We start from the raw sequence: 24,522 nt of genomic DNA, 5'->3' as shown, positions 1-24,522 counted from the left end.
ATCATGACCTGAGCCGAAGGCAGCCGCTTAACCAACTGAGCCACCCAGGCGCCCGGCAGTCAACTTTTAAAACAAGCATCTTAATATTTCAGCAGATGGTGCTAAGGTTTGTTACAGCAGCCTGTGGTATTCCCAGTTCATTCCCACATTTGTGGATTCTTTGTAATTAGCTCGCAACATGGGTGAAAGCGAGCTTAAATGTAACCTAAACCCATGGAGCTTGGAGAAAGAGCAGCATCTGGCGAGAGGAGCTGGATAATGTTGCTTTGCTTTCAGGGAGTTGCCCCAGAGGTGAGCTCTATAAGATTAACAGTAGCTAGAAGTCACTGCAGCTGTGTTCTGTCGTCTGTCCTGGCTGCCCATTTGCTTCCAGATACAATTCAGGTATTGATTTTCATTTATAAAGCCCTTTGTCATTTTTGTCTCCAGCCTGGTTTTCTTGAAAATCTACTCTTGCTTCTTGGTTTATTATTATTTCATTGTCTCTGTTCCTACGTTTTGTACACGAATCTAGGGATCTCCCATGGAAGGTGTTATGATTTTGTAAACAAATAGTAGCTTCTTAAAGAAAATCCCGTAAGACTAAATTTAAGCTAAGTGCTTTTACCACACCAGGGTCAGTGATACTATTTTCCTAATGTTATAGCTACTTTCTTTGTAGAAGGAACTCTTTTCTTCCATAATCTACTCTGCCTAAATAATGCTGGTCATATAACTATTTCTTGATTGACTGATGTGGCATAGCATCATCTACAGAGACCTCCAGTTATTTGAGGCTGAATCTTCTGTCCCTTGATGTTGTGACTAAGGCGATGTTGGATGCGTAGCAGACTCACAAGTAACTCCACAGATGGTTTTGGGTCCAAAAGCACTCTGAAAGTAGTAGTTGTTATTGTTCCTAATGATATTTCTAATGTTCCTAATGATACGAATGGTGGATATTGAATTTAATGACGTTTTTTCTAGTAAGAATTTTCCTTTGTCTCCAAGTATGACTTAGAAGAAAGTCAAGAAAGATGGCTTTCCCTTGTGATTCTTTTCCCTAGTCTACTTTTGTTTCTGTTTCTGACAGCAGCTATGCTCTTAGCAGGAACTTTGCTCCATAAAGATTGTTAAATATGTATTAAGGACTTAAAAACATAATAAGGACTTATTGCTAACCAAGCACTGTTAAGTGATTTATATGCATTTTTATTCAGTTGTTTTGATAACTGCACAGGAAAGTAGGTTATTTTGTTCATAGTTGAGGACCTTAAGATTACCTCGGTAGTAAGTGGTAGAAGTGGGACTCGAACTCAAGACCACCAGACTCCAGAAGCCTGTCAACTGAAACTGAAAGGAAAGAATCCCTACACAATTACTTTCTGTGGGGCTCCTATTTCCAGTTGCCTAATTTTCCTTGTCACTTCTAAATTTTGTCTCTCCCTTATTTCTGCAGTCAAATGCTCTTCCACTGTCTCTCCCTTATTTCTGGATGGAACATACCCAACAAATACTCAGCTCTGAAGCAGGGTTAGGAATGAAGCGAGGAAAAAACATCGTATCTGAGTTAATGAACTTTGAAAATGTATGGGTTTTATCCAGGGAGAAAAGCTCCTTGGTACAACAAAGTCAGAAAATCAAAGGCAGGTTAGAGTGCTTAATGAGAAGGTGAAGGTTGCATCTAGGGTCAGAGAGTAAATATTGCTCCTCCTACTTTCCGCACATGGCAAAAATGTCTGGTTGTTATTTTCCTTACCCAGAAGGGTTACTTAATGTCAGAGAAATGAACAAATTCTTTGCAATGGGGCCCCTAAATGAGTGGTTAGCTGTTCTTCATCCTTATAATCACCCTTTGTTCTTACAAGTATTTGAGTTTTCTTATCTCAAGGGCAGACTTGGAAAGCTTTACTGACATTTAGAGAGAAAATACCTGATATTCTAGCCTTGGTACTTAGGATTCCCCTCCTGAATGTTAAGCAAATTCAAATAGCAAAGGTACTCCTAAGGAATCCTTTTTGGCCAGATGGATCAGGGATAAATTTCCAAAATTAGTGCTGCACAGAGAATTCTCTCTCATGGACGAATTATTCTCCCCTCTCTGAGGACCATCTGTCTCATGGGCAGAAGAAAAAAAGGCATCTGTTCAGATCTGTAGGGTTGCCATTTGGACCCATTCCTATAGTGTTTCCAAGTGGAGGGTTGGGTTGTCTTTGGGCCAACCCAAAACCTTAAGTGCTAGGGTCTTTTAAGTAAAGAAGTATAGAATCAAGACAAAATAATTTTGATCCAGAAGCTGGTTTTGTAGAGCAAGGATCAGCAAATAACCCACCATTCTATACCAGGGATCTGGAAACTTTTTATGTAAAGAGCAAGATAATATTTTAGGCTTTGTAGGCCATGTGATCTCTGCCACAACTACTTAACTCTTTTATTGCAGTACAAAGCAGTACATTAATGAGTGGTCATGGCTGTGTCCCAATAAAACTTCATTTACAGTAAGAGGTGGTCAGTAAGATTTAACCATTGGGCTAGGGTTTGTTTCAACTCCTGTTCAAGACCACAAGAATTCAATGTATGTGGGAGATTTTTCAAAGGCTTTGGGTTCATGCCGTATAGTTGTCAAGCCTAATGTATACCCTTAGGTGTGTAGATTTGGTAATGGCACTTTTGACCTCCACTGCTGTGTTACTCACTATTTATCCAAGGTTCTGATTATTTGGAAGTAATTTCATCATCAGCACAAGATAGTGTCCGGAAGATCCTTTGCTGATGTTTGACTCCCAAAAGCATATCAAATGCCTTTGAACATCAGTCTGAACACATCCATTTAGATAAGCTGTTTCTAAACTGAATGTGACTAGTTCAGTTTTGGGATGCCATTGGGTATACTGAATAAAGTCAATCATATTGAATAGACTTCCTTTACTCCTAGACTTTGCCTCCATATGGGTTGGAGTTCTTCATTGTAAAACTAATAACTTCCTTCTAAAGATGCAGTGGAAAAAAAAAATGAAAAAAAATAAAGATGCAGTGGGTGGTTCAGTTTATCATAATCACTGTGATGGATATAGGCCCAATAACTTTGTTCCCTCCCTCATTTTGGCTCTGAAAGGATACATCGAGGGGGAAAATCTGCAGATGTGAGCCACCAAAATAAACACACATGTGTCAGAACTGATGCTTCCTGTTTCTTGGTTGGGCTTAAATTCTTTACATCCAGACTGATGGCTAACTGTCTAGGCAAGTGAATTGGAAATTGTGTACAAGCTAGAATGTGAATACCAGTCAAATATTTCTGCATTGTTTTTGCATCATTTCCTCTCTCTCCAGTTTTCATGGGGAAGGATTGTAATTTTGCCCATCTGAAAGTTCTGCTTTTACTACCCAATTTAAAGAGAAAGATTTGTTAGACACATACTGCATTTGCCTTTTTGTTTTTCATCAAGAATGTGTAGTAAGGGGCAAGTACTAACCTTTTTGCTATTGAAAGGCAATATTCATACTCACGTGTTTATTGATTTTAAGACTTAATTTTCTCTGGGTGAGTCAAACAGTTGGGCAACTACTTGTGTCCCATTTAAACATCTTGTTGGAGATAAATGGAGGCCTCAGGTGCCCAAAGTGCATTTTGTACCCAACAGCTCTTTCTCCCCTCGCGCCCCCCCCCCCCGCCAGGCTCCACACCCAGTGTGGAGCCCAGTGCAAGGCTCAAACTCATGACTCTGAGATTGAGACCTGTGCTGAGCTCAAGAGTCATACGCTCAACTGACTGAGCCGCCCTGGTGCCACCCCCAGCCCCATGCCAAGATCCCTTTTTTACTAGGAGAATTCACTGTTAAAAGAATGAATGAGATATGAAGAAAATAAGGAACTATAGGATAGAGGGGAAAACTGGCATATTTTTCCCCATCTTTCTTATTTATAGTCTAAGCTTCCAGGTACCATTAATTGATGTGAATGGAGTTTATACATACATACAGCCCGCATCGGGCTCTCTGCTTAGCAGGGAGCCTACTTCCTCCTCTCTCTCTCTGCCTGCCTCTCTGCCCACTTGTGATCTCTGTCTGTCAAATAAATAAAATCTTTAAAAAAACAAACAAAATAAAACAAAACAAAAAAAAACTGGTACATGGAGTCATCACTTGTTAAGACTCTCATTTACTCTATTTTCCTACTGATAGGTGTTTGTTATGTTCTCAAACGGACCAGTTAAGTTATCAGCTAAGTTTGCTGTGTAAAAGCAGAGGAAGAGAGTGGAGAAAATTATGTGAATATGGTTCTTTTCCTTACTGTTTTCTTCAGATTTGGAGGAAGAGATGTGAAAAGTGAGTAATATATAAATATGAGGGAATTCAGTAGTATTGGCTTATTAGTTCATTTTCTCATGTGTGAGATTGCAGGAATTAGGAGATCTTGCACAACTTCCTGAGGTAATGAGTGAGAAAGACAAAAAAGGCAATTGTAGTACGGAATGGAGAGGGTAAATCTATCAGGGTGCTGTAGAGGAGCAGCAGAGAAGCTCCTAACTTAGACTTAAAGAGACACATCTGTCCTCCTGGAAGAACGAACGTATAAGCTGAGACTCTGGAAGGTGTGGGGGGGATTAGTTAGCTAGGCCCATGTAGAAAGCCCAGAGAGAGATAGGCCATGTCCAGGCCTGGCTTGTCCAGAGATGAGGGGGAAAAAAATGCATACGAGTGTAAGAACTTTCCAGTACTTCCTGTGAATGAGAGCACAGGGACAAGGGAGAGAGCAATGAGAGGCAAGGCTTACACATACAAACAGGGGCCATCTCTTATAGGTTTTCTTTTCTTTTCTTTTCTTTTTTTTTAAGATTTTTATTTATTTATTTGACAGAGAGAAAGATCACATGTAGGCAGAGAGGCAGGCAGAGAGAGAGAGGAGGAAGCATGCTCCCTGCTGAGCAGAGAGCCTGATTCGGGGCTTGATCCCAGGACCCTGAGATCATGACCTGAGCCGAAGGCAGAGGCTTTAACCCACTGAGCCACCCAGGTGCCATGGTATAGGGTTTCCTATACCATGTTTAAAAGATTAGGCTTTTTTCCCTAGGGCCAGTGAGATACCTTAAAAAGTTTTAAGCAGAGAAGTGATTTGATTAAATTTCATTATTATGAAAAATATGGATGAGGACTTGGGAGGAGGATAAGTCTAAAATTAAGGAGATCGGTTACAGAATCTTTTAAAAAATTACATTCCAAATCAGAGCAGAGGAAAGGTAGGAGTTTTGGTTGATGATGAGATTTCTATCTTAGTTGTGCTTTCTCATTTCACTTGTTCATTTTTTGAAATGGGGAACAGTGAGGGTGAAACAGAGTTGGGGGAGGAGATGAGTTAATGGTATATTATCAAAGCCATTAGAGCTATTTTGGGAAGAGCCCTAAAGTGAACCTAACAAGTGTTAAGTACATTGAGAGATGGAGGAGGAGACAAGGCATGGGACCAAGTCAGGGAGGACCACGGATGCTCTACAGGAGGCCAGGTTTGCAGATGAGGAATAGTGACAGAACCTGAGCTGGACTTGAAGGAGAGCTCAAGAAAGGTGGAAAATGAGTAGAAGACTAAGTGGCATAGTGAAAGGAAAGGGAAGAAATGCTTGTGGAAATGGAAGGAAGAGGCTTGGGAGAAAATGCAAGGGTAGATAGAGTTTGGCAGTGATCTGGAAGAGTTTAGTACCATTCCAAAGCCTATCTTGTTTGCATTACTGTCCCAATCCTATCTTTCCAGTCTTCCCTTATACGTCCTTCCTCGTACTTACATCTCAGCTAACCTGCAGAATTTGCATTTTTATGAACATGTGAGCTTCATTTTTTATTTTTTATGCTTACATTGTTATTTCTTCGTCTGAAATGCCCTTGTCCCACTTACCAAATCCTGTTGAGCCTGGAAAGAAGAACAGGATTTCAATAAGAAAAGGGAACATTTTCCTCCTCCCAAGCTTTACTTCAAAAGCCACCTTTTTGCATTCTCCTCTCTTGGCCTGAAATCTGTTGTAGCCTATCCCGGTTTCTGGTTCTCACACTGGTGTCCACTAAGCTTTAAGCTCATTGATAACATATCTTGATTTGCACATGTCTGTTTTCCTTACACTGTACTTTCTGGTTCCTCAATAAAGATGTGTACATGCTTACTGACTGGAGTCAGACAGGCTGGGGTTGAACCTATAGTGTATCACTTATTGGCCCTGTTACCAGGAGCAGTCGATTTCAAAATCCCTTTGAGCTTCAACTTCCTTACTTGTAAAGTAAGCATAATAAAACCTGCTTACAGATTTGTTGTGAAGGATAAGGTAGATCTTGCATACCTAGGACTTAGTGTGGAGTTTGGTGTGTGACCGCTGTCATTAAGGAGTGTACTACTGATAACATTGTGAACATTGGGCTATAAGGGGGCCTTTCACATAATGATTTCTTCCAAATAAGAGCGGCCACTTTAACGGATGTTCGAAGGAATAGGGATGAGGGGACATACATATGATGGAGTCGAATAATTTTCCTGTACTTCTAGAAGAGCTAGCAGATACCTGAAACTTAGCAATAGAAAGGAGCCTTGTGGAGAAGAGATCTACAGCCATCCTAAACCCATCCATGTTTTACTTGGGATTAAAACATGTCAAAAATCTCCGCTACCTTTTTAATGTACTAAATTATAAAATGAATCCTGTTCCCAGATCTGGGAAAATCATCTGGTCCCATATCACAAAGGACCTCAGTTCTTCCCTCCCATCTTGAAATGTGAGGATCACTCAAGAACTTGGTAGAGATTCCCTAAATAAGTAATCTGCCAAAAAATGTAGCAAATCTGGTGAAGAATGAGTTCATCTGAATTTGTTTCATTCGAACGATGTTTAACATTGCTTATTTCTCCTATTTATTCATAGCTATGCTGATTCTTAAGTTTTCCTAAGATACTATTTACTTAATTTTGGCTTCTTTAAAAGAGGTTGATTGTGTGGATTCTATAGGCATTTTTTTTTTCCAGGTTTCACCTCTATGCTTCACTAGAAAAGGCGAACTACTTTGCCCTATTTGAAAATCTAATAAGCTAGCCATTGTAGAACCAGGGTTACAAAATCCCCTTTTCTTCTGTCCACCTGTTAGGGTAAATTCATGGAAGTGGTGAGTCTACAGTGTGTATTTTCCTCTTCTTCCCCACAGATAGTTTTGTATGACGCAAGGTGGCTACTCTCCGCATGGCACAAGTTTAGCATCTATCACAATTATGTTGAAGTGAAATCTGTTTGTGTGTTTAATCCACACAGGCAGTTTCCCATTATAATAAGGCTTTCCACAGTTGAGTACTACTACTGATCTCTTGTGTTCTTGAAAATGATTGGTGATTAAAATCACCCTTTTTGCAAGCAGCTACCCACTGCTGCTCTACACAGAGAATAATAAATGACCATACACAGCAATATTAAGATACCACTTAGACTATTAGAATTTTAACCACTTCATGTGGCTGAGGCACAGGGGCCTTTTCAGCCCCGATGATGGTTATCTCAAAATTGGTAACGGGCCTAGTTTAGCTCGGTGCTCCCCTGTGGCCCACGCTGCCTCCTGCAGTGCAGTGTGAAACTTAACTGTAATTTGTTGTGACTGATCCCTAATGCAAGTGTTAACAGTGGCTACCTGCCATGAGTAGGAAAGTGAGAGTAAGTGTTGTTTATCCAGACAAGAAGTGATACCAAAATGAGACTGGAGGTGTGATTCTAATTTGCACCTCCATTTCATTTGCCCGGAGGAACTGCATTTCTTTGTCATTATTTCTGAATATATATAGTGACAGGGGAAGGCTCACCAAATGCACTGCTAACAGATGTGGCAGTCATACTTCTATGCGGCCCCTCATTTTGTTCATTCATGCTTTCTTCAGATCACCATGTGCTTCAGAGGAAAGACCCATCCCAGAATTTCCCAAAATACCAGCCAAGTAAGAAATAGGAGTAATAATGCCAGTGAGCATTTGGAAACATCTTCATTGTCCTGTATCCTCTCTATTAGTGTAATACTGTATTTTACTCTGCCCTATGCAAAACACCCTTATGATGGAGTGATAGGAAATAATGAAGAGGATGTGTGTGACAGAAAAGGTAGTAAAATACTTTCTATACTTTTAATTAGCTTATTCCAAAGATCCCAAAAATTTATCCCATAGAGTGCTAGCCTTACAAAATGTTGCAGTTTATTAAAAAGAATTCAGTGGTAGAAAGTTCAAGATTCAACATACATGTTGGGATATTAAAGGCTCAGAGAAATTCTGCAAAAAAGTATTCCATTTAATTTTTATTTAACCCTACTTCCTATATGCAGTTTTCTCAGAAAACTTCTTGTTCCCTACTTAGTGAATTACACTTTTGGAAATGCCGACTTGTTCTGATTGTTAGGATAGACGTTTCTTGTTAGTCAGCTTTTGTGGCCCTGCATCCTTAGGCCGCTAGTATGTTCAGGTGCCTAAGCCGGGTGCAGAAGCTCTCCAGTAAGAACGCTCATGACATCATCATCATCATCATCATCATTTTACTGTTGTAGTTGGCTTTAAACAGCTCTCCTAAAGAAAATCAGAATCTGAGTTGAGGAATAAAGTATAGTTGGAATCTAGCACAGACCATTGTATTTCTCACTCATGCAGCTGGGGAGGGCCAGGGGGCAAGTTTTACTGGAAACCTAATCTTACCAGCTGTGGGGGGCATCACTAGTCAGAGACTGAGAAATGCTTTTACCCAGTAGTTGTACTTATTATTAGAAAGCCATGTTGGAGGTTTTCAGGCAAATTGAGACATTCCTTCATCTCTAGCACTTCCCTGTATATTGTGGAGGTAAAGCTTAGAATCAGCACGATCGATTAATGCCTTCTTTCCCTTTGTGACTTTTAGCAATATCTCACGAATACGTACTTGGAATCAAATAAAGAAGTATTGTGTAACAAGACCTGCACTACAAACTGAGCTGCATTGCCTTGTAAGAATGCAGGACTGGGAAATGTGTTTCTAGTGAATCAAAAGCAGCTCCTGTTTTGCCGGCCAGTTCTTAATCACTTAGGGTATGTCCCATATAATTGGCTTTTTTTTTTTTTTAAAACTGTCTTATGCCAGACCTCTCACTCCCACGTTGGATCCGAGCTGCAGAGTCAACAGCCTGCAGAGTGAGGTCCAGAGCTAGGAAACTGTAATGCCTGCAGCTGCCCTCCATTGTTGTTTTGAAGTTCGCACCTCAAGGTGCTGCCTTGTAAAGAGAATTAAATTCAAAGGGGGAAGTGCTCAGGTGTAAGTCACTGTTAAGTCGAGGGTCTTTTTTGGGAGCTTGTGGAGGCATCACTGTGGATAAGCCCATTTGGCTGTATGCACAGAAAGTTGGGCAGCTATAAAAAAAAATAGCTGCTTTGTTTTTCCTTAGACTGAGCCCCTTGCAGCAGGAAATGCACCCTGGAAAAGTGACAAGATTAAGCTTCTCAGTAGAGCAGGTACAAGGGGTCTTCTTACTTGGAAAGAAAATTGCTTCACAGGATATGAACACATTTCACACTCCAGTTTGAATGTTCTGCATTAAAGAATGAGGTGAGCCGGGTGCCATCCCAGGCACATGCAGGCCTGAATATCTTTGAGGGTCTGATGTTCCCTGTGATAGAGCAGTTCTAGCAAAGGATGATTTCCAAGGGCTGGGTTCCCAGACTTGCTGGCAGGTTTCAGATGACTGTGGTTGGCCTCATTGGGGAGCTCTCAGGTCTGGGGTGACAGCCTCACGTAACCAGGGCTGACAGATTATTTTATCTTCAATTAAGTTGTAGCATGTCCTGAGATCAGATTGTTTTACCTAAATTAAAGATGTTCTTTCTGTTATGGTTTGGGAAGCAGGCTGAGGCAGGACAGAACAGAAGGCCATCAGCTTTACCACAGACCAACCACAACCAAATCCACGAATAACTGCCTGACTTTCACTTTGCTTTCTGCACTGTGTGGAAGCATAAGCTCTTTTCACGGATGAGTGTGAGGAATAGAAAGCAAGCAGTCACTGGGAGGAACCTGCCAAAGGTGGTGATAAGTAAGAGGAGGAAAGCACTTTTTACTAGTAAAAAAGTACTATACTTTTTCAAAAAGTACTGTGATTTTATACTTTACTAGGATAGTGTGACATTAAGCTGATGGGCTCTTAAATTCTACTTTTCTAAGCAAAGACTCTTATTAAATCTTGTACCCATTCATTTCCTCCCCTGCCACCGATCTACCGCTGTTACTCTGGGTCTTGCAGATTCAGAAGTCATCTAATGAGTGAGGAGATCTGGATAAGTTGATTAATTCAGCAGACGTTTAAATACCTACTATTTGCTGGGAACTAGAGATACCCAGAACCTGAGGTTGTGCGTCAGTCTGATCATGGGAGAGACAGTTCCTACCGTGGATCAAGCGTATTGGTGACTTAACTGTTAACCTGAATCACCAGTGTGAATATACAGTTAACGATTAAGACATAGCTCCTTGTGAGAGCAAGTCTTAACATTTCAGCGATAGGTCCTGAGAGCAAGAACAGCATTAAGGTGGCAGAGGACTTCACAGTGGTCCAGGTGAACCCATGTATTGATTGTGATAAATGTTTTGAGAGGAACAAAAACAGAGACAGATAGAAAAGCATTGGCAGAGAGTGAGAGGAAGCTATTTTCCAAAGAATATTGGGGGAGTAGGAGATATTTAAGCTGAGGCTTGAATGAGAAGGTAGTTCTGAAGAATATGAAGAAATTCTGTAAGAGAGGAAATATAAAAGGCCCAAATGCAAAAAGAGTATCCTTTCTTTGAGGCAGTGAGACAAAAAGTACAATGGTTGAGGTTGTATTAGTTTTCTCCTGAGAAGCAGAACCAGTGGGGGCATGTGTGTATGTGTGTATCTGTTAGAAGGAATTGACTCAAGCAGTTATGGAAGATCTGCAGGATAGGTTGGCAAGCTGGCGAGCCAGTGGTATAGTTATAATCTGAAGGCTGGTGACCTTGAGACCCAGGAAGAGCTGATGTTCCAGTCTAGGTCCAAAGGCAGTAGAAAACTGATGTCCCAGTTCAAAGGCTGTCAGGCAGGATGAATTTCTTCCTACTTACCTGTAGGTTAACACATTTGTTCTATTTAGGCATTCAACTGATTGAATGAGGCCCATCTACACATTAGAGAGTGCTGGTTAATTTTGTCAACTTGTTTAGCCATGAGATGCCCAGATATCCAGTCAAACATTATTTCTGGGTGTGTCTGTGAGGGTGTTCATATCCAGAAGAGATATGAATTGGCGCACTGAGTAAAGCTGATTGCCCCCACAATGTGGGTGGGAATCATTCAACCTTCTGAGGGCCCAAATAGAACAAAAAGGTAGATAAAGGTTAAGTTCTTACTCTCTTCCACCCGCCCTCTCCTCCAGCCTAACTGCTAAACTGAGTCATCAGTCTTCCTCTGTCTTTAAACTGGGACTTAGATCCTGGGACTTGCCAGCCTTCATAATCTTACTAGCCAATTTCCTGTTGGCTCTTTTCCCCTGGAGAGCCCTTTTTTTTTTTTTTTTTTTTAAAGATTTTATTTATTTGAGAGAGAGAGGGACAGAAGTAGACTCCTTACTGAGCAGGGAGCCTGATGCGGGGCTCGATCCCAGGACCCAGAGATCATGAGCTGGGCAGAAAGTAGATGCTTAACTGACTGAGCCCTTTCCTGGAGGTGCATGCAGGTGCCCCTTTCCTGGAGAACCTTGACTAACACAGAGGGTAGTCTGCTCTACTCATTCTACTGATTCCAGTGATAATCTCATCCAAGATGTATATAGAATATTGTTTGGTCCAAGTGTCTGGGCACTGTGTGACCCAGTCAGGTTGACACATTACATAGGGGTCAAAGTCACAGAGAGGGGCACAAATGAAGTTGGAGAGAGAGGCAGGGCCTTACAGAGAGAGGAGTTTGGAGTTAATTCTGAAAGGACTGGGGAGCTGCTGAGGGAGCTTCACAAGGAGTGACCTGACTTCACCTCCTTTCAAAACCCATTGCCCCTTCCATGCTGCTGGAAACTGCTTTGGTGGTTTGAGTAATGTGAGCAGAATGAGGAGGAGCCAGGATGGTGGGAGCAAAGAAGGGAGAGAGATCCATGGGTGGACTGTTTTGAAGGATTGTGTTTGGGGAAGGAAAGGGGTAAATCAGTTGTGACCAAGCCTACGAAGCAGGGTTCTGCACTTTGCATCCTCTGTGGTGGGATGCTGAATAGGACACCAGTCTCATTCTCTTGGCCAGGTATCAGGAAGCCACAGCCCACCCATTTCTTATGGCCTGCAAGTTAAGAATGGTCTTTATGTTTTTATGTAGCTGGAAAAAAATCAAAGATTTTGTGACCTATAAAAATGATGTGAAATTCAAATTTCAGTGCTCATAGTTTTATGGGAACGTTTGCATGGTGTCTGTTGCTGCTTTTGCACTGAGTAGCTGGAGCAGAAACTGTGGCCTACAAAAACCTAACCTATTATCTGGGCTTTTACAGCAACTACTGACCTCTGTGTTAGTTTATTTGGCAGTCTCTGGGAAAACATGTTTGTATGTCTGTCTTATCCAACCCTTAGATCCTTCTTGGCAGGAGCATTGTCAGAAGTATGATTTTTTTTTCCCTGTCTTTTCTGTCTGTAGACCAAACAAAGTCAGCATTAAAGGAGCATTTTTGTTTGCCAGTGTTAAGGACTTCACCTATTCCAACCGTCCAGTAAGGCAACTTATGAAACTGAAGAGATTGTGGAGATCATGAGCAGAGAGATTGCCTCCTGACTTAAATGAGCTTTTCTGGCCCCTGAGAGGTGAAGTTCCATTAGGCACCGAACTCCCAGCTGCCACAGAGGGCTGGAGGTCATTCTCTCCATAAACTCCTAGTGTGGTTGGCTTTTCCTACGACCAAGCTCATCTGTAGGGGTCCTCCAGGGCCCACTGGCAAGATAGGAGCAAAACCCACCTCGCCTTCTTTTTCAGATGCAGGCATTGGTGTTTCAGAGACCTTTGGGGCACTACACCTGAATGTTAAATACCCCCTATAATACATATGAAATTCAAACGTTAATTTTTTTTTTTCATTTTGGGAAAAATATCTAAACATCTATGGGACACAGTTTCCTAAAACTGACAATGTTTGAAAGTCACTGTTTTAAGCCTGTATTATTTGTATAATACTGTATTATTTGTATAAATGTGAACAGCACCTCATTTTTTAACATCAGAAAAGCATAGAATGACTTTTTGGCTGTAAGGTCTTGGCCTAACTCCTTTTCTTTCTTTCTTCCTTTTTTTTTTTAAAATTTGGTGTGTGTGTGGCTAAGGCTCAAGGAGATTGAGGGAATTGTGCAAGGCTATTCCTTGATTAACAGGGAAACTGAGCATGGGGCCACAGGCCGCTCTCCCAGACCGAAAGCCTGCTCCACGCTTCCCTTTGCTCCCTCTGCATGGTCAGCTATGAGGGACTTTTCCCAGCTCTGCATCTGCAAGCTCTGCTGATTCACTTTGCTGACATGAGAGTGAGAGCCCTGCTGTCAGAGAAAGGCCTGTGTTGCTTTTGATGGCTGACATTGTGTAAGGAGGACTCAGACTTCACATTTGAAGCCAGAGATGGGAGGCTTCCCCGTACAGCTCTCCACATGGGTGCATGCAGACAAAGGTTCTCTCTCTTGGGCTCTGTGCAATTTCCAGAGCAGGGCCACGTCTTCAGTAGAGGGCATTTACTGTTTCTTGTCCATCTTTGTTTACTTCCTGTGTCTCTCTTCTCGACTTGAAGTTCCATTTTGCCTTTGCTTATACCTCATGGAGAAATCTGAAAAGAACCTTGAACCAGGGGCATTCTTAAAATACGAAAAAATTTTTGCTATTCCAGCATTATTTTTTCATACTATGCTAATCATTTTTTAATACATTGTACAGATGGTAGGTTGTATTTTTTCAGAGGGCTTTTCTTTAAGCCAAGTTCATAAGACATGATCTTGAATTTGTAATGCTGCATTCCTAAATGTATTTTTTTGGCTGTCAAAATAGTGCTGTCTTTAAAAAGTACAATATAGATACTTCCCATAAGTCTGATTATTTCTGCTTGCTTTCTTTTTTTAAAAAAATGTAGTTACCTATTACAAAATAACACACAGAAAATTGGAAAAGGAGAAAAGTAAAAAGAAGGATAATAAATTGATTTAAGTCTTACCCTCAAAAACAATTATTTCCTCCCCTCCCTGGCCCCCTTTTTGGTCATACAGTAAGCAAAGTGATAAAATTCATGCAGTTCCATCTTTTTTTGTTTGTTTGTTTGTTTTTAAGATTTTATTTATTTATTTGACAGAGAGAAGCCACAAGTAGGCAGAGAGGCAGGCAGAGAGAGAGGTGGAAGCAGGCTCCCTGCTGAGCAGAGAGCCCGATGTGGGACTCAATCCCAGGACCCTGAGATCATGACCTGAGCCAAAGGCAGCAGCCTAACCCACGAGCCACCCAGGCACTCACATGCAGTTCCATCTGAACTGTCTGTGTGTCAGACATGCTTGGAACAACATGTCTGGCTTGGAAAACAGATTAATAAAGGCTTAATTGGGGGTACCTGGGTGGCTCAGTCGGTTAAGCATCTGCCTTTGGCTAAGGTCATGATCCCCTGGTCCTGGGATCGACCCCTTCTCGGCTCCCTGTTCAGTGGAGAGCCTGCTTCTTCCTCTCTCTCTCTCTCTGCCACTCCCCCTGCTTGTGCTTTCTCTTGTTCTCTCAAATAAATAAATCTTTATAAAAAAAAATAAAGCCTTAATCATAATGGAGTTCCCATAGTCAACTGAAAGATGATGGGTTTGAGAACATGAAGAACTAGATTTTAATTCAAGACTTAGAGTTAAGTTTCGTGTTCTTGGAAAATTACTTGACTGTGTTTTAATTGTAAGTCAAACAAATGGTTGTTTTAGGAGGTGTTACACAAAAAAGCCTCAGCTTATGCCCGCTGGGGATCCACCTAATCTGGCAAGATGACAGAGGGCACTAATCTCTCTCACCTCTGAGCACCTGCTGCCCGCACACCTGGTTCTGTGGCAAACTTTTATTGTGAAGGGCCACATGCTAAGTATTTTAGGCTTTGTGGACCAAGGGCAAAATCCAGGATATAATGCAAGTACTTAATGTAATCATTTCTAATGTAAAGATTTAAAGATGTAAAAAGAAAACTTTCTTAGGTCATAGGCCATATGAAAACAGGCAGTGGGCTTGTTCCAAGTCATCTTCACATATTACTTGCAATATGTGAACTAGTACATAAGTGTGTGAGGTAGTCATATTTCTAATAAATGGTAATAAATGGTGGTGGTCAGATTCCAAGGCTACCAGAGCCTGGATCCCTCGTCAGTTTGTGCCAGCTCCTGTCCTGCCTCAGAAGGTGGGTCATTTTAATTAATGTAAACAACAGTACCATATTTCTCTCTTTCTGCACCATCAGTTTTGTCCCTTTCTCTGCTGCCCTATCCCTGCCCTCCTCCTCTGATCCGCAGTTCCTTTCTCTGCCTCACCACCAACCCTGCCCTCATCTGTGAGCCTACCAGGCTCCTCCTCAGGGCCTTTTTGTCTCTGAGCTCTCCTTATGGAATGCCCTGCCCCTGGCTGCTTCTGGCTAATTACCCTTCAGATCAGTTCAAATGTTACCTCATTTGGAGAATCCTTAAAATACTTGTCCTTGTGCCCTAGGCATTGTGTCACTTCATCCCTTACTTTTTAGAACCTTTGCCTCCCTCCACGTCCTAGAGTGCCTTGCATTCTGTAATTGCATTGTCTCTGTTCCTGTGTTTGTCCGCTTCTGTGGAGTAGAATGTAAGCTCGAACTCAGAGGCAGGCTCAGGACATGGTCATTTTCATTGTTTTAGTTCCAGAGTCAGAACAGTGTCTGAAACATTATAGGTGCTTAGCAAATCTTTAACAAATGTGTGGTCTTGCTAACTGTCCTTGTTTTTCAGAAATGCGTTTGAATTTTCAGTGTGGGTTTTCTTGATCTTAAGTTCAGGTAGTTCTCTTATGAGACTCTGTTTTCCTCTGTAGCTAGGAGCCACCTATGACTTGGTAAGCCCAGCACCTGAGGAAGAGAGTGCACCTCTCTCATAGAAGGAACTATGAGGCTTGTGCCTTAGGAATCCATAGCAGCCAGGATTTCTGCATGAGGCAGAATCTCATTGTCAGCAAAAGAAGGGAAGGCACACAGGGAGCCCCTTGCCTGGCAAAGTCACTTCCTAACTCTCTTTGCAGGAGTTGAGGGTAGTACTTCTCAAATCCCGAGATGCTTAGGAGACACCTGGGATCGTGCACAGGTTCTGATTTAAATCATCTGGGCTGGGACCCCAGTTCTGAATTTCTGACCTGGTTAGAACTGCTGCTCAGTAGACCATGTCTATAGTAACAAGGCCTTAGGGTTTCTCAGAGTACCTTGGCACTCTTGGACATTTGGGACCAAATTATTCTTTTTTGCAAGGGACTGTCCTACCACTGTGCGTGGTAGGATGTTTCACACCATCCCTGGCTTCTACCCACTAGACACCACTAGTGTTCTCAGTCGTGATGCCCAGAAATGTCTTCATGCATTGCCAAAGGTTCTGGGGGTGGGGGTGGGGCAAAATCATGTCTGCAAACCACTGGCCTAGATGCTTCTCTGCCTTTAGTTTCCTTTTCAGGTGCTGCTTCACATTCTTTGGGCTAGTGACTTTCCTTTTTGCTTAAGCTAGTTTATTTAAATATTTATGAACCTGTAATTGAATCCTACAACTTATGTACGTGTAAGTGTGTGACTTTTTGTGTGCCTGTGTACTCCACCCAGCTCTATAAATGTATATTCTGTGTGTCTTTATTTTAATACTTTGCATGGAGTCCAGTCTGTGGGAGAGAGTTGATAGGTACTAAATGAGTGAATGAAATTCTGTAAGGGATGGCGAATGAGTGCTTTTCCCCCTCCCTTTTGGGCTCTGTAATATTACGTGTGTGTACATATATGCGCATCGACCCAAAAAGTGCATGTAAGTGTACAGCTTGATGAATTTTCACATATTGAACATTCGTGTGATGTTACAGGCCTTCAGGTCAGGAGCCAAACATGACCAGCATCCCCTCATACTCCCTCTACTCAGTAATATTTTAAAACTTTCTTCCTTTTCAATAATGAAAAGGAATCCATGTTCACTGTTGAAGATTTTAGGAGTACAGAAAAGCAAAAGAAGAAAAACATACTCTGTTTAAATACATATTTTTTTAACTTTGATGTATATCCTTCCCATCCTTTTCAGTGGTTACATATGCACGTGAAGTGTATTTTGAGATTTATGTTATGCTCTGTCTAGCTTTCCTCAGTACCAAATTGTGAACATATTTCCATGTGAGTAAATGCATATGTAATTCACTATTGTAATGGCAATGTGGAATTCCATTGAATGGATATACCACAGTTTACATAACATCCCCTTTCCTTGGTCATTTTTTGGAAAATTGGACATTTAAGTGGTTTCCACTTTCTACTCTTATAAACACTCTATCAATGCTCTGTTTTTTTCTTGAGGTTATTTCTTCCCTTTACAGTTGAAGAGTTAAATAAAATGAACCTTGATAAAACCTTTAATCCGTATAACTTTAGTTGCTAGAGACATTTTTTAATTAAGTAAAAAGAATGTGTGCATGGATATACATAGAAATTGAATTTAACATGTGCTTTTGCTAAAATAGTCGAAATGAAGAGAAAGAACACAGTGAAAAGTAACTGTTTCTCTTCCATACCCTCCCAGTCATCTCCTTAAAGCAAGTGCCATTATTATTTTCTTGGGGGTAAGAAAATATTGACATTTGTAGTACAGTAGGACCTTTTTAAGTAAAGATAGTAGAACCTTTCTTTAATACTTGAAATTTTTTTTTAAAGATTTTATTTACTTATTTGACAGAGAGAGATCACAAGTAGGCAGAGAGGCAGGCGGAGAGAGAGAGAGGAGGAAGCAGGCTCCCTGCTGAGCAGAGAGCCCGATTCGGGACTGTATTCCAGGACCCTGAGATCATGACCTGAGCCGAAGGCAGAGGCTTAACCCACTGAGCCACCCAGGTGCCTCTAATACTTGAAATTTCCCAAAGACAACAAAAAAAGTTATTGAATGACTAAATCTATACTCTAGATCAGGCATCAGCAAACTTTTTATAAAGGGCTAGGTAGCAAGTACTTTAGACTTTATAATCGGTGTGGTCTCTGTTAAAGCTGCCCAGCTTTGCAACGGTCGTTCTCTAACAGCCAGAGGCACTACAGAAATAAAGGGGTGTGGCTGGGTTCTAGTACAACTCGATTTACTCTAAGAGCTGGATGTGGACTGCATACTATAGTTTGCCAGCATCTGCTCTCATTTATTAAAATGCATCCTATAAATATGCCCCATCTTTAGGCAGTTCAGAGGATGTGATAGGAACTTACGACTCTTCCTTACAAGGGTTCTGGTGGGAATGTATATCCTGTGGCTTAAAATAGTCTCCTTTTGGCCCAGTCTGGGTACCTCTTTTGTGTCTTGCTCATTTTCCTCCTCTGTCCTTGTTCTTCCCCTCAAGCCTGTTCTGGTATCAGGTGCCCTTCATTGCATGGGTTTCTCAGTCTTCACTAATGAAATTGATCACAACTTCCTTCAGGTACAGTATCTCTTCAGTTGGACTGAGTCCAGTCTCTTCTGCATAATACATGCAGTGAGTCCCTGATTGTCAAGGCACCTCTCTCTGTGTGCTGTAGTGTGGCAGCTCTACCTGTTCTCTGCTCTGATTTCCTGCCCGTGCTTTCAGCCTCTCTGCCCTGGTGAGCTGAAGCACATTACACTCTGTTGGGTGGTAAGATTCCATGCCTAGCTGAGGCTCACACTAGCTACAGATGCACTGACATGTCTGAATTATTACTATTAAGAGCCTTATCTTTATCTGCCGAAGCTGAGGGTTTTATTTCTTTCTTCTTAAGAGAGCCATGACTAATGTTATGTGACTATACTTAACAGGAGCATTTTTGGTGCTGATCTGTTCTGTTTGTGATGAAGGATTCAGAGATCAAAGTGGTTTTCTTCATTAAAGTTGTGAAACTGTCTTCCCAGTCCCAATTTCAGTGCCTGCAATAGGCTAGCATATGTGGCATTAAAAGAATAACCAGAACTTGGGGGTCCTTGGTGGCTCAGTCAGTTAAGCATCTGCTTCAGCTCTAGTCATGATCCTGAGGTCCTGGGATCGAGTCCCGCATTGAGCTTTCTGCTCTACATGGAGGCTGCTTCTCCCTCTCCCTCTGCCCCTCCCCTCTCTCAAGCACATGTGTGCTCGCTCTTGCCCTGTCTCCAGAAAATAATTAATAAAATCTTAAAAAAAACCCACAACCCCCCCCCCCCCCGAACTTTCATTGGCTTAAAAACTGCAAAAACTTCTTCCCACTTATGCATAAGATTCATGATGGGTTAGCTGAGGCCTCTGCCCCATGTGGTCCTCACTCTGGGGTCCAGGCTGGCTGAATAGTCTGGATCTCTCCCAGGTGCTCTGTTCTCTCCCAAGTTAGAAATATGCAGCAAGTCGCCTGTGAACCTTGCAAGGGCAGGTCTTAATTCTCTTTGTTAGTGAAAAAATCACTACCTGACTTCAAGACTTACTGTGAAGCTCCAATAATTGAGACACTGTGGTACTGGTGAGAGAATGGACACATAGATCAGTGGATCAGAATAGAAAGCCGTGAAGTAGATCAACAACAACTATGGTCAAGTGATCTTTCACTTAGTTGAGCAAAGGCAGGGCAGTGGAGAAAGTATAGTATTTTCAACACATGGTGCTGGAACAGCTGGACGTTATTATGCAAAAAAATGAATCTAGACACAGACCTTGCTCCTTTCACAAAAATTAGCTCAAAATGGATAATAGACCTAAACGTAAACTCAAAAAATTCTCAGATTATCTAGAAGAAAATCTAAGTGACCTTGAGTTTGGTGAGGACTTTTTGGCTACAGTACCAAATGCATGAATCAACAAAAGAAAATTTGGAAAATTTGGACTCCATTAAATTTAAAAGCTTTTTCTCTGAAAAAGACACTGTTAGAGAATGAAAAGCCAAGCCACAGACTAGGGGAAAGTCTTTGGAAAAACCTCACATCTGATAAGGTACTTATATCCAAAATATACCAAAAATGAAAAAAAAAAAAGACAAAACAAAACCAAAAACCCAAACTTAAAACTGAACAAAAGGAAACCATTCAATTCAAAAATGGGTAAGAGATCTGAACAGACACCAAAGAAGATTTACAGATGGAGAATAAGCATATGAAAAGATGTTCCACATCATGTGTCATTAGTGAATTACAAATTAAACAACAACAAGATCTATCACTACACACTTATCAGGACGGCACAAATCCTAAACATTGATCGCACATGCTGGTGAGAATGTGGAGTGACAGACACTCATTTACTGCTGTTGGGAATGCAAAATTGTACGGCCACTTTGGAAGACAGTTTCGCACTTTTTTTTTTATAAAGCTTAATGTAGTCATACTATACAATTCAGCAGTCGCACTTCTAGTTATTTACCCAAATGAGCTAAAAAAACAAAAAACCCGCATGCGAATGTTTGTAGCCACTTTACTCATAGCTGCCAAAACTTAGAAGCCACCAAGATGCCCTTTACCAGGTGAAAACATAAACTCTTGCTCTGTTCAGACCATAGCAGTTTTTTATCGAATAATAAGGATAAATGAGTTATCAAGGCATGAAAAGACTTGGAAGAACCTTGCATATTAGGAATTGAAAGAAGCCAGTCTGAAAAGGATAAACAACTCTATGATTTTTATATATGACCTTCTGGAAAAGGTGAAACGAGGGAGGTAAGAAAAGGATGAGTGGTTGCCAGAGGTTTAAGGTGGAGAGAAGAAAGGGAGGATGAATTGGCAGGGCACAGGGGATTTTTAAGGCCATGAACTTTATGATACTGTAATGGTGGATTCGTTTTTGTGCATTTGTTGAATCAAAACTCCACAGTACAATGAGCAAACCCTGATGTAACCAACCTATGGACCTTAGATCGTGTGTGTATAGTGGGTTATCAGTTTTAACAGATGTACCACAGTAATGCAAGATGTTAACCTTAGGGGAGGCTGTATGTGGGATACAGCAGAAAGGGCATATGGAATTTCAAACAACAAAAAAATCAAGCTGGTGCTTAATAAAAATTAAGTAAGAATAAAGAAATTTCTTTTTTTTTTAAAGATTTTATTTATTTATTTGACAGAGAGAGAGATCACAAGTAGATGGAGAGGCAGGCAGAGAGAGAGAGAGGGAAGCAGGATCTCTGCTGAGCAGAGAACCCGATGCGGGACTCGATCCCAGGACCCTGAGATCATGACCTGAGCCGAAGGCAGCGGCTTAATCCACTGAGCCACCCAGGCGCCCGAATAAAGAAATTTCTAACAAAAAAAAAGGGGGCATATGGGAACTCTGCACATGCAGAACCTTTGATTTTCAATATGAGAATTCCAGTAGTTTGTAAACTTGATCCCTTTATTGTGGATTCCTTTCCTTCCTAATCACACCATCTCCTAAAGGGGAAAAAAAACCCCTACCCTCTACTTCATATATGGGTGTTTTCCCCCAGGTTAGAGTTTTAAGTCTGCTTGTGCTCACCATAAACACTACCAGTGACATCCCGTTGTCTGAGGATAAAGTACACTCTTCTTAGCGAATCTACTAGCATCATTCGGTATTAACTTTGGAAGGTGTTGCAGAGTACCAGGCCTATGGTTATCACTCCCCCTTCTACTTTCCCCATTCCATTCTCCACGGGCCCTGCAGTCTCCATCCCCATATAGTTTCTGACTTTTTCTTTTTTTTTTTTTTTTTCCCCTGTGATTGGAGAAGCACCTGCCATGTCTGTGTTTCAAGAATCAACTTGGGAATCCTGGCCCATATTCCCCTAGTGCCGCTCTCCAGTTTCCACAAAAACTTTCAGATCTCTGTGCATATTTCATTCATAGGATTTAGGACCATGCACCGTTGGAATTTTTTTCTACTTGTGTTATTTCCTTGACTGGGGAGTTTTCTGGGTTGAGTCATTGTTTCCTTATTTTCTGGCATGTGTGGAGCAGCCAGTGTATTCTTGTTTCAACTGAATCAACACATAAATTAACAAATCAAGCAAAACCACAGTATAGTTAAGCTAATGCTAGCTGCTTCAAGAAATCAATGACAATAGTTTATTCCTTCAGGCTCCTTCCATTCTGTGGCTCTGCTAGCCTTCTTTAACACATAGCTCCAAAGGTTGGTGCAGAAGGATGAGGAGTGTGGCGAGTCATTTTGGGGCTTCGGGGGCCGGGTCTGGAAGTGATGCACATCACTGTAGCTGTATTTGATTGGCCAGATGTCGGTCCTATGTTCAACAATAATAATAGCCTGAGAGGCTGGGAAATCTGTTTATCTAGGCCTCCAGGAGAAAGATGGGAATGGTGTTTGAATAGTTAACAGGCCTCTACCATGACGTTTATTTGGACTTGATCTGTGTTCAGATATGAATTCCCAAGGCTTTCCACTGAGATTGCCACTTATGTAGAGTATGGTATGGAGTGAGTTGAGGGAAGGGAGATGAAGTTCCTCCTGAAGACAAGTGAGTTGTTTAGCTTATTATTTCTGTGTTCTAGTAGTTGTGTATCATTCATTTCATACTCAGGACACACTAAGTTATCAATATTTTATCATTTCGCAAAACCAGATTTTCTAGAAGGCCACATGAAAAAAAGAGCCATGCCTCTTCATATTCCTTGCACCACTACTTTAATCACCATGTGACAGTAACACTGTCTTGTTCAATTAAATGTTGTGTGAATTACATTATTTTTTGTAGGGTGAAGGAGTCCCTGTAAGTCTGGTTTTGTATCTCAGTGGTCCTAATGTTTGAAGGAAATGGCTTTCTGGAATTCAACATAGTAAGAGAATTAGAATTCAATCAGTGTGATAAATCATTGAACTTGCTGTTGAAGGGCCCAAATTAAACCTTTAAAAGCAATAACCTCGGGGCGCCTGGGTGGCTCGGTGGGTTAAGCCGCTGCCTTCGGCTCAGGTCATGATCTCAGGGTCCTGGGATCGAGCCCCGCATCGGGCTCTCTGCTCAGCGGGGAGCCTGCTTCCTCCTCTCTCTCTGCCTGCCTCTCTGCCTGCTTGTGCTCTCTCTCTGTCAAATAAATAAATAAATAAATCTTTAAAAAAAAAAAAAAAGGCAATAACCTCTTTTCAATTTTGGTACTACTAGGAGATAATGGAGCTCTTAAATGGAATGAATTTGATTTACAAGTACAGTAATTCTTCAGTATATGTTTTATTCTTTCAAAGTTTAATCAATAACTAAGTTAAGTGAAATGTCTCTTTCTCACCTGTTTCCTATTTAAAACATTTGCTGGTTTCTAGATTTGTGGGGCCTTTTGTTGGACATCAGGATTATAGGTGTGTATATAATTGTGTCAGGTGCATGTTTTAATAATATCCTAGACAGGGAGATGATTTTAAACACACACTAAAGATCTCAGGAAATGATGTATTTAATACTAAATCCACATTATCCCAGGTAGTAATCACATGACTGGCTCTGTGTCCTAGAGATAACTCACTTTAATAATGTGTGACTCAAAGCTGCTGCTTCTAGAGCTTGCACACAAGTGTCCTGATCATCCCTGAATCAGGACTAAAGGACAACCACCCAAGGTGAGGATTGCCCTCAGGAACTGGTCAGCCAGAGGGTGAGTCTCCTGCAGCCTGGTATACATCGGGACTCTTCGCCTCCTTAAGACTGGAGCATTGCATTCATTTCCTATGAGTGCTGTTAACTAGTTACCACCCACTTGGTGGCTTAGAAAACTGAACTTTATTCTCTTACAGCTCTTGAGGCTGAAAGTCTGAAACCTGATCCGGCTTCAGAGATGAAGGTGTGAGTACCTTCTGGGGGTGGGTGTGCATTATTCAGCCTACCACAGGCATGTGAGCTATTTTGAAAGTGACTCTCTCTTCTGGAAGTGATTTACTGACTGTAGTGCTGAATTGTTCTTTGTAATCTGAGTTCTAGTTAGGCAAAATCTGTCTTTCCAGTGGTTGACTCTGCATCTCTCTCTCTCTCTTTTTTTCTCTTTTTTTTTTAAAGATTATTTGAGAGAGAAGGAGAGAGCACACAAGCAGGGGGTGTGTCAGAATGGGAGTAAGAAGCAGACTTCCCACTGAGCATGGAACTGGATGCGGGGCTCGATCCTAGGACCTAGAGATCATGACCTGAGCCTAGGCAGATGCTTAACCATCTGAGCCGCCCAGGTGCCCCTGCTCTGCATCTTTTAATGCAAGTTTTTTGCTGAAGGGCAGCTCAGGTACCTTGACAGAAAAAAGCCAGGTTTAGCAGTTTTTGGTCATTTTTCATGTTTTAGTTTTAATTTTTGATCTAGGTTTTCTGTAGTCTAATGGTTATGAAGATGAAAATGTTGTCGTTGTAAATATTTACATTAAAAAAGCTGCCCTGAGAAGCAATATATTTGAC

At 41.4% G+C, this 24,522-nt stretch overlaps 1 protein-coding gene across 7 annotated transcripts in view; it reads left to right on the top strand.

The window, feature by feature from the left end:
- Positions 1-24,522, top strand: part of ELAVL2 (ELAV like RNA binding protein 2) — a 286,534-nt gene that overhangs the window by 189,708 nt on the left and 72,304 nt on the right. For 2 of the 7 annotated variants that reach the window (XR_007122205.1, XR_007122202.1), the window contains one exon: positions 12,636-14,346. The exons of 3 other annotated variants lie outside the window; for them this stretch is intronic. The gene's annotated coding sequence lies outside the window, so the exon portion shown is untranslated. Of the gene's footprint in view, positions 1-276; positions 385-12,635; positions 14,347-24,522 lie in introns of those variants that run through there. 2 more of the 7 variants (XR_007122203.1, XR_007122207.1) reach the window with 2 other exon arrangements.

This window comes from Lutra lutra, chromosome 13, assembly GCF_902655055.1.
Source record: "Lutra lutra chromosome 13, mLutLut1.2, whole genome shotgun sequence".
Classification (NCBI taxonomy): Eukaryota; Metazoa; Chordata; class Mammalia; order Carnivora; family Mustelidae; genus Lutra; species Lutra lutra.
The sequence above is the reverse complement of the archived record's forward strand: the minus strand, read 5'-3'. Positions and strand labels throughout refer to the sequence as shown.